The sequence below is a fragment of the Macaca nemestrina genome, chromosome 14 (assembly GCF_043159975.1).
Source record: "Macaca nemestrina isolate mMacNem1 chromosome 14, mMacNem.hap1, whole genome shotgun sequence".
NCBI lineage: Eukaryota > Metazoa > Chordata > Mammalia > Primates > Cercopithecidae > Macaca > Macaca nemestrina.
This window is the reverse complement of record NC_092138.1, coordinates 22,305,212-22,320,391: the sequence shown is the minus strand read 5'-3', so window position 1 is coordinate 22,320,391 and position 15,180 is coordinate 22,305,212. Positions and strand designations below refer to the sequence as shown.

The 15,180-nt window shown below is 41.5% G+C and overlaps 1 long non-coding RNA gene across 2 annotated transcripts in view; it reads left to right on the top strand.

Moving 5' to 3' along the window:
* LOC139358104 (uncharacterized) overlaps positions 1-15,180 on the top strand; it is a 524,079-nt gene that overhangs the window by 455,400 nt on the left and 53,499 nt on the right. For both annotated transcript variants that reach the window (XR_011612441.1, XR_011612440.1), the window contains exon 3: positions 13,019-13,063. This is a non-coding gene — a long non-coding RNA (uncharacterized lncRNA). The remainder of the gene's footprint in view (positions 1-13,018; positions 13,064-15,180) is intronic.

Sequence of the window (15,180 nt, the reverse complement as noted above, 5' to 3'; positions counted from 1 at the left end):
ATCTTTTTTCAAGGTTTTTAGCTTCTTTGCAGTGGGTTCAAACTTCCTCCTTTAGCTCGGAGAAGTTTGATCGTCTGAAGACTTCTTCTCTCAACTCGTCAAAGTCATTCTCCATCCAGCTTTGTTCCATTGCTGGCGAGGAGCTGCATTCGTTTGTAGGGGGAGAGGCACTCTGATTTTTAGAATTTTCAGCTTTTCTACTCTGTTTTTTCCCCATCCTTGTGGTTTTATCTACCTTTGGTCTTTGATGATGGTGACGTACAGATGGGGTTTTGGTGTGAATATCCTTTCTGTTTGTTAGTTTTCCTTCTAACAGTCAGGACCCTCAGCTGCAGGTCTGTTGGAGTTTGCTCAAGGTCCACTCCAGATCCTGTTTGCCTGGGTATCAGCAGCGGAGGCTAGAGAAGAGTGATCATTGCTGAACAGCAAATGTTGCTGTCTGATCATTCCTCTGGAAGCTTTGTCTCAGAGGGGTACCCAGCTGTGTGAGGTGTGAAGTGTCAATCTGTCCCTAGTGGGGAATATCTCCCAGTTAGGCTACTTGGGGATCAGGGACCCGCTTGAGCAGGCAGTCTGTCCATTCTCAGATCTCAAACTCCATGCTGGGAGAACCACTACTCTCTTCAAAGCTGTCAGACAGGGACATTTAAATCTGCAGAGGTTTCTCTGCCTTTTGTTTGGCTATGCCCTGTCCTCAGAGGTGGAGTCTACAGAGGCAGGCAGGCCTCCTTGAGCTGCAGCGGGCTCCACCCAGTTCGAGCTTCCTGGCCGCTTTGTTTACCTACTCAAGCCTCAGCAATGGCAGGTACTCCTCCCCCAGCCTCACTGCTGCCTTGCAGTTAGATCTCAGACTGCTGTGCTAGCAATGAGGGAAGCTCCATGGGCATGGGACCCTCTTAGCCAGGCACAGGATATAATCTCCTGGTGTGCCATTTGTTAAGACCCTTGGTAAAGCACAGTATTAGGGTGGGTACTACCCAATTTTCCAGGTTTTGTGTGTCACAGTTTCCCTTGCCTAGGAAGGGGAATTCCCTTCCACCTTGCACTTCCCAGGTGAGGCAATACCTCACCCTGCTTCAGCTCTCACTCAGGGGGCTGCACACACTGCCCTGCACTCACTGTCCAACATGCCCCAGTGAGATGAACCCGGTACCTCTGTTGGAAATGCAGAAATCACCCGTCTTCTGTGTGACTCATGCTGGGAACTGGAGGCTGGTGCTGTTCCTATTCGGCCATCTTGGAACTGCCTCCTGGGACTCAATACTTAGCTTTTTTAAAGTATAGCTTTTTAAAAGCATTTTTTAAAAAATACAGAGCTTTTCTGCTCTGCCCTGCCATCCATGGACAGCTTAAGTGTTAACAGCTCAGTGGGCCCTTTGCTTTTTTGCACAAGGTGACTGCCTTCTGCCAGCAAAGGGTAAGTTTGACAGTCTTTTGTATCTGTACTTGTGGCACCTGAGCTCTTGTCCGCTGTCCAGGGGAAATCAGGTCACAAAAACAAATTGAAGAATGGGGGACTTTATTGCCAATGAAGTGGCTCTCAGCAGGAAAGCGAGTTGAAAAGAGGATGGGGTGGGAAGGTGGTCTTCTCCTGAAGTCAGGCTGTCTCCAGCCAGTTTCTTCTCTGAAGTTATGCCACGAAACTGTCCCTATGTAGTCAGGCCTCTTTTCTCCAACGTCCAGCCATAGTCTTCGACATCCAGCTGCTACTGCTGTCTCTGCCAGCTGAGTCTGGGGTCTTTATAGGCACAGGATCAGGGCTGGTTGGAGCCATACACGGTTTTGGAAAACACAACATTCAAGCAGAAAAGCAGGGATAGAAGTTCTCACTTTGGGCCACAGTTTCAGGCTTTTTGGCTTGAAGCTGGGGCTTTTGCCAGGGACCTACCTTTTTCTGCCTAGAAATTTTCTGCCTCGAAATTTTCTGCCTCCTGTCCCCATCATTTCCCCTGCCCGAAGAGGCACATCTAACTGCCCCTAGAATACAGATGATGGCTGATTTTAGCTACTTCTTGCTAACAGGACGTGTGGTTTTGGGGAGAACGGGCAGTCAGATTCCTCCCAGAAGTCTACCTAAGGGTCTGCAGCAAAAGGGAACCATCATCCAAGAAGCCAGTTGCCCGGTTGCCCGACTGTTTGGAGTTTGATGGCATCTAGGCAAAAAGAAACAAGTTTTACAAGGTTAAGTATGCATTGGTCAAATATGTGTATTATACAACAAGGGGTTAAAAGGAAAGAATCTAGTGCCAAGGATAACAGAAATAAGAGGTGAAATATATGAATCATTCTGAAAACATTACTGTACCCTATGGTATAGAACAGAGTGAAGGTAAGAACAGCAAGCATAGGCAAGACCATAAAAAGACTATCCATGGAAGGTTAATTATTAACGCTCATCTTTTGTGATTTTTAGCTTGAGGTCCCCGATCTCTTCACATTGGTATTTTTGGTGCTTTTCTGGGTTGCTGGAGGTAATTCTGTCAGCTTCCCAGGCCTTTACTCAGATATAATAAATTCAAGGATCTATTCCAGTGACCTATTCTAAAAGACCAAGGTGTCACTTTCAGAGGTTCTGTAAAGTACTGTCTGGTCCCAGGGCCTGTTTCTGTAGTTTCCTCCTGATATCAGGGGCTGCTTAAGTAATAAATTTATCCTTTAAAATTAGTTGTCCCCCAACTGAATCAGGAGATACAGACGTGTTGCTTTGTCAAGGACTTTCTTAGCCTTTCCAGGAAGGCAGTGGGATTCTCATCAAATCCCTGGTCTATTGTGGATAGCTTGGTATAGTTGAGAGGCTTAGTTCTAGTCTTACATAAGCCTCTATTATACACACCTGAAAACGTCTCCTCTTCCATTCTCCCATCTTGTCATTGGGATCCCATTTAGAGTCTGCATCTCTCCCAGATGGATAAAGTTCGGCCCCTTCCCTGACACTATATGTGATACACAGCTTATCCCCAAATCTCTCTGCTGCTTGCAAATTGGCCTTCTTCTCAGTGTTAGGGTTTGATTCAAAAGTAACATAATGTCTTTCCAGAAGAGTTCAAATACTTGGTTTAAATTCTGGAAATCCTCTGTGTATCTGTCAGGGTCATCTAAAAACTTGCCAAGATACCCACTTAATTTTCCTTAAGTCTTGTACAGAAAAGGAGACCTGGACCTTATGGGGACCAAATTCACCAGGCATCTATTGGAGGGTCAAGAGTGAGACTGGTGCTTGTTTAGGGTGAGGATTTCTAGGAGGTGCAAAAGACAGAAAAGAAAAACTGGATAGGGAGTATAGAATGGACCTGGAGGAGCAGGGCTAAACGGAGCTGGTTCCCCTGTTGGAGGTACCTCTGGGGTTTGTTTCTTTAGTTCCCTGGGATTGCCCCTTGCAGCCGCCCCTGAGATGGCAAACAGGAAGGCTGGGTCAATCCTACACTGTTGGCAAAGGTCTGGGTTAGTCTTCAAGGTAAAGAAAGCCTGCACATGTGGAGCCTCAGGCCACTTGCCCTCACTTTTACAGAAAAGGTCCAAAGGCAGGACGATTTCAAAATGAGTGATTCCTTCCTGAGGCCAAGTCAGTCCTTTCTGCAGATCATAATTTGGCCTAAGCTTTGTGCAGAGAGCTATGAGGCATTTTTCCTCCAGAGTCTCAGGGTCAAAGCAGTCCCAGTGATTAAGGATACACTCCAGAGGAGAACAGATTGCAGATGGTGAAGATAGTTGGTTGCCGGTTCTGAAAGAGGGAAGAAGGCATCCCTCATTTCCCTTCCCTCTTTCAGCAAAAACTCTGGGTGTGAGGGAGAGAGATAAAAGGCATCCCTCTTTTCCCTTCCATCTTTTTATCCCCGAGACCCAGCAACCTTGGACAGATGCCACCCATGGGTGCAACTGCAGCCTGCATTCGTGAAGCAGGGAGGGCCTAGAGAATAGTAATTACCTGCACTCACCGATGCCTCTATACCTCCTACTGTGGCAACCTTCGGTTTCCCTAGGCCTTATCTAGGCCGTGGTGCATGGTCTCCTTTCATGAAACGGGGGCTTAATCGGAAGGAATTAGTCCTGCCCATTTACACTGTGTCTGTTGCCTGGCTTTGGATCCCTCAGATATGGTTTTCCTTTCTAGGACTTCAACCCAAAGTTTTTAATTGAATTTGGGACCAAAAAAAAAGTGTCTCCGGGGGTGCAAGGATTCATTTAGATTAAGTCCCAGACAGGCTTTGCCAAATTTACAGTTATTAGTCAGTGAGGTCGCTCCTCTGCTGGTTCCCCATCATAAGCAGAGTGCTGAGGTAGGAAAAGAACCTTGTTGCATGCAGAAGGAAGGAGGAAAAAAAAATACAGTTTAAGGCGGGGAAGAACCTCTTGCTCTATAAAACGGATACAACGGGGTTCCTTTAATCACCGTATCCTTCCCCGGGTTTGGACTGAGCTGAGGCCCTCAGCCAGGGGAGGAAAGACTCTGTGGGTGTGTGGCGGGAGGGGACAGCGAGTGAGAAACACTGACCAACTGGCTGCGTGGGACACCTAGCCCCTGACAGTGCCCTGGGGCCCTGGCAGCAGCTGCGGTTCTCTCCCACTGCATGTGGCCATTGGGTGTGGCACGTGCATGCTTTGAATATGCCCAAGTGCCGCGATGGGAGGGGAGCAGGGGAGGAGGGGAGCCGCTCTGTGCCGCACGTGCCTGCGGGTGTTGGGGTGGGGGTGGGGGTGGAGATGGCACCTCTCAGAACAGATGGCAATCACATTGTTCTGAATTACGTATCTGGTGGCTGGGCCAAATGCTTATTCTACCTAATAACACTTCTGCACTTTGCAACAATACCCTTGTCATTATAAAAGAAGAGATAGGAGTCATTTCAAACCATGAAAGAAGGAAAGGAAAGATACCATAGAAAATTCTGGGGGTCTTGGTAGAGGCCCTAATAGGCAGTCAGGGATAGGGTCCAGTCTAGAAGCCTTGTAGCAACAACAAGGAGTGTCCTTGACCAAATGCTTTCAATTGCCCCAGGACTTTATTCTAGTTCCACCCAACGGCTGTATCTCTGTGAAGGGAAACAGAGCCAACATTCCTTTCACCTGAAAGAGGTGGCAGGGTTGCATCCTGTCCTCTGCAAATGGCATAGCTCAGTGAAGAGACAGATCCGGCAGATCCTCATTTACTCACCCTTTCGATGTATCCCAGACGGGCCCCCAGACGAAGCAGGATATTTCCTTGACCCTTTCGTGGGACTTGTGATAGTGGTGCCTCATTTACCCAGCCTACAGCTTTCAGCTCCTCATGGTAGGGGACCATACAAGTGAATGAGGCGGGAACTGGAGTGCATGAACACTGGAACCATCAGCCAGCCGCTTTGGTGCCAGCAGGGGTGAACTCCACTCACCCAGACCCATTGTGTTCCACCCCTCACTGGAGGGAGCACCCAGGGGGAGGGGTGCAGGAGTTGGGGTGAGTGCTTTGGGGCACCGGCAGGAGCCAAACCCTGTGTAGGCCCTATAGCAGCATCTGACAGGGTGCCTGCAACCCCTGAAGCCCCAGAGGGAGTGTAACAGTGCTCTTTTAGCTCTGCTGTCTGCAGACACTTAAGTGTTAACAGCTCCTTGATACCTTTGCCTTTTCACGTGAGGCAGCTGCTTTCCACCAGTGAGGGCAAAGGTCAAGTGTGATGGCCTTTTGTATCCACACTTATGGGTACCTTAGGTCTTGTGTGGCGTCCAGGAGAAATGAGGTCACATGAATAAACCAAAGGATGGTAAATGCAGGGGATTTTATTGCCAATGAAAGTGGCTCTCAGCAGGAAGGGGAGGTGAAAAGGTGATGGGATGGGGAGGTAGTCTTCCCCTGAAGTCTGGCCATCTCCAGCCAGATTATTCTCTGAGGTTACCCTGTCAAACTGTCTGTCTGAAGTCAAGCCGTCTCTGACATCCAGCCATAGTCTTCAATGTCCAGCTGCTTTTCCTCTTTCTGCTGGCTGAGTATGGGGCTTTTATAGGCACAGGATGAGGCAGGGAGAGGCCTTGGGTGGCTTTGGGAAAGGCAATATTTGAGCAGGAAAACAGGAAAGCAAGTTCTCACTTTGGGCTGCGGTTTCAGGCTTTTCGGCTTGAGGGTCAAGCTTTCACCAGGGACCCCCCCCTTTTCTGCCTAAAATTTCTCTGCCTCCTGTCCCCATCAGTGGAAGGGACAAGTAGTTGTTCTGAGTCCCTTTTATAAGTACTAATCTCATTGATGAGGGTTCCACACCCGTGAACTGATCACCTCCCAAGGGCCCTACCTCCTAATTCTGTCACCTTTAAGATGAGAATTTCAACATATAAATTTTGGGAGGACAAAAATATACCATAGTAGAAGCATTAAACATAAAAAGAAAAGATTTATAAATTTGCCCTTATTAAAATCAAGAACTTTCTGTCAACCATTACAATAAAGAGAATGAAAAGGCTAATAACCAAAACAGTGGGAAAATGTTTGTAAACAATATAATCAATCAAAAGATCTACACATCTTAAAACAGGAAAACAGTCACACAGAAAAATGGGTAAATCATGTGAGCAGGTATCCTCTAAGAGAGAAAACATGAACGGCTAATAAACATGTAAGAAGTTTCCTATCCTTATTAGTAACCAGAAAAACGAAAACTAAGACCACAGTGTAAGTGCTATTTTTCATCTACAAAACCGGCAAAAAGTAGGAAGTCTGAAACACCAAGCATTGGCAAAAATATGGATAAGCATATACTTTATATTTTGATGGTGGGAATGTAAATTAGTAACAATGCTGTGAAACACTTTGGCATTATTATGTAGAGATCAACTTTCTCATAACCTGCAATCTGGCAATTCCACTCCTAGGTAATCTTGAACTTCCCAGCCTCCCGAACTGTGAGAAATTCTTGCATGTGTGCAGCAAGATCTAAGTAAAAGAGTGCTCATCAAAGTATTGTTTATAATAAAGGAAATGAAATAACTCAAGTGCCTGTTAGGAGAATGGAATTAGGTCCTATTCACACAATGGAACAAGATGGTTGAATCTTGAAAACAAAATTGTGAGTGAAAAAAAGTCCCAGAAAACTGCATATATTATGAATCAATTTTTATAAATTGCAACACAAACAAAACTAAACAATATGTAGTTTAGAGGCATACACTTGTAGATATATTTTTGTATAAGGCAAGGGAATGATCAACAAAATTCAAGACAGTGTTCATCTCTGTGATACAGAGAAAGTGCTGGGATAGCAGAGAATAATATTTTTAGAAGCAAGCATCCTGGAAAATTTCTGATCTCTAGTGAGGTGGAAAGTTTAGAGGAGTTTATTTTATTACGATGTTTCCATGTGTCAAATATTAAACAATAGCCAAAACGAAAGGTCACACCTTACAGCAAGAAAACATATAAACACATTTAAATACTTCTGATTAATGTTTTTTAACTTTAAAAATCAAGAAAGTTATTATTCAGTGCTAAAAAGAAACAAGATTTCAAGCCATGAAAATACATGGAGGAGCCTTAAATGCATATTCGTAAGAGAAAGGAGCCAGTCTGAAAAGGCTGCTTCCTGTATGATTCCAACTATATGACATTATGGAAAAGGCAGAACTATGGAGAAAGTGAAAATAATCAGTGGTTACTAGGGACTATAGGGAAGAACAGATGAATAGACAGAGGATTTTCAGGGCAGAAAAACTACTCCATATGATACCATAATGGTGGATACATGTCATTATATGTTTGTTCAAACCCATAGAATGTCCAACACCAAGGTGAATCCTTGGAATTTGGAGCTGGGAGATAATGGAACTGTGAATTTTGGGTAATAATAATGTGTCAATGCAGATTCATTGATTGTAACAAATGCTTCTCTCTGGGACAGACTGTTGATAGTAGGGGAGGCTAAGCGTGGGGGAAGAAGGGACACATGGAAACTCTGTACTTCTGTTCAATTTTTCTGTGAACCTAAAACTTCTCTAAAAAAGAAAGTCTAGTCAAATAGGGAAAAGTGAAGATTTCTGAAGCAACAAAAGAAAAAAAGATAAAGTTGTCCTTAGACTTCTCACAGTAGAATTTAGTGTCAGAGACTGTGCAGAAATAGTCACCCAGTTCTCTAGGAAAGAAAAGTTAGGCTCAGCCAGCTGCCATTCAAATTTCAACACAAAAGGCATTTTCATATACAAAAGTCTAGAAACATAGCATGCAGGAGCCTTTCCTGGGGGAAAAAAACTAATTGTTGCCAAAATCCAGTCAACTGGAGATTAAGTAAAGAATTTAGATACTGGGAAGTCCTTGTTAAGAACAATGGATCCATCTTAGTAAAGAACTAAGAATAACAACTGAGAAGACCGTGGTTACAAAACAGAAGACAATTGTAAACTCTGACCAAAAACCAAACCAAAACAAAAAAACTAAAGAAGAAAAAACAATAAAACAACAAACAAATAGTCGATGTAAAAGGGGAGGATAATAGCATTGCTATTCTCTCTATTTCGTAGCAGGGCATCATATTGTCAACAACTGAACTGAACTAGCCAAACACACACACACACACACTCAGTACAGCCTCATGGTCTTCATGGTGCTATTTCTTTTTCAAAAGGCTCTTTCACAAATTAACATCTTGAGTAGTAAAGAAAAATTTTGTAAAAATTAACAATTCCTTCTGTTTTAGTTCATTTTCTTCTGCCAAATTAAAAAATATTTTAATGACTTCTTATTAAAACACTGTAAATAGTATTATCCCATTTTTGTCAACTGATTTTTTCTCCCTATATTTCCACATGACTTCTATAATTTCTTCTATGTAGACATTCACCCAGTAACATTGATAATTTCTGGTAGTGGTATTTGAGGTGATGTGTTGCTTTTTTCATATCTTTTTCAAATTCTTTGAATTATTTATAGTATATGTTTCATTTTAAAATGTAGCAACAAAGTAATTACTTAAAAATCATTATTTTTTGTTAAATGGAGAAATAAAACATTTGAAGGTTTTTCATGTCAGTGGATTAATTTAGTGCTGTGGTAATGCATAAGATTGCAATATTCTTAAAAGAAGAGCTCAGCATTATGTTCACATCCCTCACAACATCATGTATAAAGCAAATGTCAAATAAGTGTTTCTTAAATAAAATTTCATAGTATTTGTCTATTTTCCTTTTAGATTTGAGAATAGACTAAGAAAACAACACCTCTAAGAAATCATTATTTAAATACTCTACAAAGATTCCTATTGAAGTTCATTGACTGTGTCTCCTCAAATCACAACTTCCTCAATTTGTCTCTAGGTGGATGCTAAGCCCTGGATAATCATCTTTTGAATCTACATCTTTTGAATCAGTTATTTATTTGTTCTTTAATTAATCATCAAGTATTTATTGAGGACCTATTGTACATAAGTATCTTTACATGTATGCATACAGTAGTGGATAGAAAAGTATCCTTAAACAGTTTACATTTTTATTTACAAAGGAAATAAATATATACATTTTCAGATGGTAACAATGCTATGAAAACTGACAAGGTAGAGGACATAGGGTGGTTTCAGAAGACCTCTTTGATAAGGTAACATTTGAGCAGAAGACATGAGTGACCTGAGGGCATGAAACATGTGGATAGCTGGAGGAAGATCCTTCCGGACAAAAGATTCAAGTGCATAGTACAAGGGTTGATCACAGGTGTTGGCCTGAGCAAAGAAATGAATGAAGGTACCATTTAATGTGATGAAGACAGGTTTCACAGGATGGGTGGAGCAGAAGTGTATGGAAAATTAAGACTTTAGTTTTAGATATGTTTAGCTTGAGATACCCATTAGGCAACTAAACTGAAGGGTTGAGTAAACAATTGGGTAGATGAGTCTGGAAGTCAAAGTACATGTTAAGCAAATAGTTGGATATATGAGATTGTAGGTCAAAGCACATGTATAATTAAATTTAAAATACATATAAAGCTGAGTAATGTAACACAGGATAAAATAATAATGAATATTCTTCCCTATCAAATAATCCACTGCTTTCAAAATAGAAAATAAATTTCAAGAACAGTTTTCTTTCTAAGCAATTTACTCTTTCAACGTATGTACAGGAAGAAAAATTTCTGGTTGAGAGCTGTGGTGGGATTGTCCTTCTGTGTGGTAATTTTAAGCAGCAAAGCAGGGACTTATCGATAAGGCTTTGCAGAACGGAGGTGAGATCCTTTGCCTTATTGAACCCTATGCTTGCTGGCCTGGCTGTGCACAGCATTCTGTCGCACCCAGTGTTTTTCAAACATAAAGGCCCTGCAGGTTGAAGAGTCACTGTGTCCTTGGAACCAGTGCTTTGACAAGCCAGTTTCCTCCTGCAGTGCATTTTCAGTGGATCAGAATAACAAAGAGAAAATTCTGCCAATTAGTGAATGACGGTGGGCTGCAGGGCAAACTGTGCAGAAGCTCAGTGGCAATTGCACCTGAAGACAGGAACACTCCATTCATTCCCTCTCCCTCTTTGTCTCATATGGCTCAAATGCCAAGGTTTCATGTTAATGTTAGTCCCAAGCAGCACCTCAGCAAGACCTCCTCTTTATGCCCTCCCACTTCTGATTATTAACACTGAGGTTAGGGAATCTGTGGATTTCAGTTAAGTTGCACGTTGTGACTCATGGCCAAAATTTGGCCCCAACAGCAGCTAAAACTTCCAACCTTGTGGAAATCCAAGCTACATGACACAATTCAGAGTATGGAATGTTATAACGCTTCCTATCTAGAAAATGAGGACCATTCCCATATGCCTCACAAAAAGGCAGGGATACATGTCATACAAAATGTTTATCACAAGGATGTCTAAATATAGGGATAAATGATAGGCATTACCCATTTGGAAGCAAGAAGCTATCTATTATGTCCATTGTGCAGAATTTATAAGTAAAAACCAAATGTAAACTGAGGTTTCCATGACCTTTGCAGATCTCAATGTCGACTCAAACTCAACCCCCATCTCCCCATTCCATGACCGGAGACAATCCAAGATCTTCCTCCTGTAATTTCAGTTGGTCCTAAAAATCTTTAATGCTTCATGGTCCTCTCTCTCCCTGGTACCTGTGTTCACTTGCACTGTCTCTCCTTTCCCCCATGTCAAGTCATACTCAAAATTGAAACCTTTCATTAATTTTCACAAAACAGATTTACTTCCACAAAACATCTTGTGGGTTTGGTGGCTTTACTAGAGATTCGAAAGGTAGCAGGCAGGTGTCGGGGAGTGGGAGGGGCATTGAACATTGTTCACCACACAGCTTTGGTAATCTCAACGGCTTTTTCCCTGCTCTCCCCCACCTCCTTCACCCCCAAGGCCAAATGCATTTTTTACTGATCTTGGGCAGAGTAGTTGCATTGTCTTCTCCAAAGACTGGATGCCAACAGCCAACAACCATGCCTCATAGGGACTTGCTTATCTCCAACAAATTTATCAGTATTTAATCCCAAAGGAACGCAACTGTCGTTTTAAGTAAAAATCTAAAATTAGCTGCCAAGAAACATCATTTTCTCTATCTTATTACATCGGACTTGAATTAATTTTCTGTTATGTGAAACTTCTACTTTTTGGTAGGAGGGAGATTTGCATGAAAGTTAGGTTAGTGTTTCTTAATTCTGTGTCCAGAATTTAGAACCACTAAGTTCTGTGTTGTGCCCTTTGGCATAGATGCCCCTTGTCTATTGAACCAGTTGTTCTCAATCTTGGCAATATTCCTTAGAAGTACTTGATGGGCTTTCAAAAATCCTAATGGTCAGGATTACCCTAAGCCGATTTCTTGTGAGTGGGATCCAGATATTAACACATTTCAAAGCTTTCTAGGTAATTTTTATGTGTGTTCAGTGATTAAGTCCATTATACTAGATCTTCACAAACTGTCTAAGCAGAAGAAAGAAAAAAGGAATTACTAGGAGTTTGAGGTTAGATGAATTTTATATGTAAGGAAGAGTCTGTGGAAAGTAAGGAAGGTGAAATAGCAAAAGTCCTTTGAAAGACGTGTGAAATTAGTCTACACACAAAACCATGGCTAAGAAGACAAATTGTCCAATATGTTCACCAAGGTATTTCAACTTACTCTATAATTCCTCATGAATTTGGGAGGGGACAAGAACATTTAATTAGGATTGTTATGGCTCGAATGTTCTTGTCACCTCCCAAATTCATGATGAAACTTAATTCCAATGCAGTAGTATTGAGGTGATTGGGTCATGAGTGTTCCACTATTATGAATAGGATTAGGTGCTCTAACAAAAGGGCTTGAGGAGGGAGTTCACACCCTTTTTTGCCCCTTGTGTTTCTTCTGCCCTGTGAAGACACAGCACTTTTCCCTCCAGAGGAAGGTGCAACAAGGCACCACCTTGGAAATAGGGAGACTAAACTTCACCAACCAGTGTCTTAATCTTGTACTTCCCAGCCTCCAGAACTGTGAAAAATAAATTTCTTTTGTTTGTAAATTACCTGGTCTGTGGTATTTTGTTACAGCAGCACAAATGGACTAATACAGGGATCTTTCCTTATTAAAAATTGCCTAATGTGGGGGGAAAAGGGAGATAGAATTTGCTTGGCAAAATGTGCTGCCTACCCAATTCAGCTAGAATTTGTCCATGACTGAGCTAATTCTCCTCCTCTGCTTTTCACTTATTCTTCTTTTTCTGCCATCTAATTATTCAAATCTGCTTAACTCCTGCCTCCTTGAGTTCCAATTATTCCTCTTAATGCAGAAATAACACAATAAACAAAATGCATTTATTTTATTCACTATAATTTGTTGAACACATATTTATAAGTACTGTCCTAACTATTCACTATTTTTTCGGTTTTAGAACCATCTCCTCACACCCCACCACTTTTAAATGTATATTTTTTCTTTGTATTACTTTCACGTTAAATAAAATATGACTGCTTTATTCTTTTATGAAACTGAATACAAATTTGCAAAGCATGTAATGACTACAACAATCGTCATTACTTATGTTACATATGTTGTCCCTCCCATGTAAACACTATCAAACTTTGCAATATGTTTATTTTCTAGATATATTCCTTGGTGGAGAGAAAATCTCAAATGCTGACATGGCAGGTATGTCAAATGTTAACTTTTTAAGTGAATTAATAAATTTATCCTCAAAAACTAACATTGATAACCCTCATGCTATTCACCCCAAGTGCTCTGCTCAGTATATATGTGTTAGGTGGATAACACATTATTCTTACCTTCATTAGAATTTATTAAAGACTGATGTGTTTTCTGCTATAAGAGCATTCTGAAGGCATTTTTAGATAATTTTTGTTGGGTATCATTGCTTGTGTCCTAAGAACTACTGGCATGCTCTTTTTATAAGAACGCCTGCTCTGAAACTCTTTGTAAAACTTCTCTACATTGTTATAATACACATGTTAGTATGAACTGATTCTGCAGTACAACCATGCTTTACGTAATCTTGCTGTCTTATTCATTCCCATATTATAGGGCACTCATGCTACAGTTTACACATGATTTAGTTATAGTTGATGTGATTCATGAGCCAGATTTTCTTTTGAGGGCTGATGCACTTATTCTCCCAGCTAGGCAGAAATGCTGGCTGCTGAAAGCTTACAGCTGAGTCCTCCTCTAAGAGTTGCCCTTCCAAAGAGAGTCACTTCACCTAAGGTTAGAGGCAACCCAGATCCAGTGACTACTCTAGGCAAGGCCACAAATGTCTGAGTCCTTGTTTCAATTCAGGACAACTGGAAAGGCCCATCTCAGCACCAGGGCTTCCCATGGTTGTGGCTCGGGCCACATTTACAACTACATTGCTTTTCAGTTTCTCCTTCTGTTCAGTCCTGATTCCCTCACTGTTTACAGGGATCATTTCTAAGAGGATTCCCAAGTAAATCTCCTATAGACAGATTACCCTCAGAGTCTTTCCTGGAAACCAACCGAAGATGTTTGGCACCATAAATGGTCCTAGGAAAGCACCTCTAAAATGAGGTTTTGAAAGTGGATCACTTGATGAGCTGGCTTGTAATAAGGACCACATCACAAGCTGTAGGAGGACTATTGACAGATTTTGGCATGCTGAAGCCATGCAGTTGCTTCAGCTTTCTTCCATTATAATGTTTGCTTTTTCAAACGCAAGAGGAGGAAATCTCTAGTGCATGCCAGCTAGACTATATTATATTATCATCTATAATATAATGTTAGATTATATATGTCATAAATATAACACATGTATTTTTATGTTTATGTACATACATGTGTTATATTTATGGCATATTATATATATAAATATGTGTATATATATCCAATAATGAGGGTGACAGCTCATCTTCTTTGCTATATTCTATTGGCTAGAAGCAAGTCAGAGATCTTAGCCACACTTAAGGGGAGGGGATTACATGGGGCATAACAGAGGGGATGGATCATGGGGCCAGCTTAGAATTCTGCCTACCATAGTGTTTTTTTCTTTTGTACTTAATGTCTAAGTAAAGAACAATTAAATTTTTAAATTATTATCAGGAATTTCACCATTTGTTATGATATTGCACAATGTCAGTTTTAAAATACAAATATGAGAGCATTTAGCTCAGATGTGAAAACACCAAAATTACACAATTCCTATTTCATAGCTCTTACATGCCTGTGCCTTTTACTCTTACCAAAACATTGGAAATACTGCATAAAACTCACCCAGCTGGATGTTTGTTTTTTTTATGCTTGTTAAGCACACATTCAACCAACATTCTCTACTGTCAGTTTACTGATGAGTAAGAAAAGACTGAAAATAAACTATAGTCGTCCTGTCTTACCCTTTCCCTCTGTGCATGTTTTAAGCATTAGTGGTTGGCTAAAACAGGGAAGTAAGCTGGGTAAGAAGGGACATGATAGGGTTTCTCAGTCATTTTGCTTCTTAGGACGCCATTGCCTTTTTACTCTATTCATAGCAAGCTCTGGCTCTTTTTTTTTTTTTTTTTTTTTAGGATGGAGTCTTGCTCTGTTGCCAGGCTAGAGTGCAGTGGTGCGATCTCACCTCACTGCAACCTCTGCCTCCCGGGTTCAAGCGATTCTCCTGCCTTAGCCTCTTGAGTAGCTGGGATTACAGGCTCCCACCACCATGCCCAGCTAATCTTTATGTTTTTAGTAGAGACAGGGTTTCACTGTGTTGGCCAGGCTGGTCTCAAACTCCTGACCTCAAGTGATCTGCTAGCCTCGGCCTC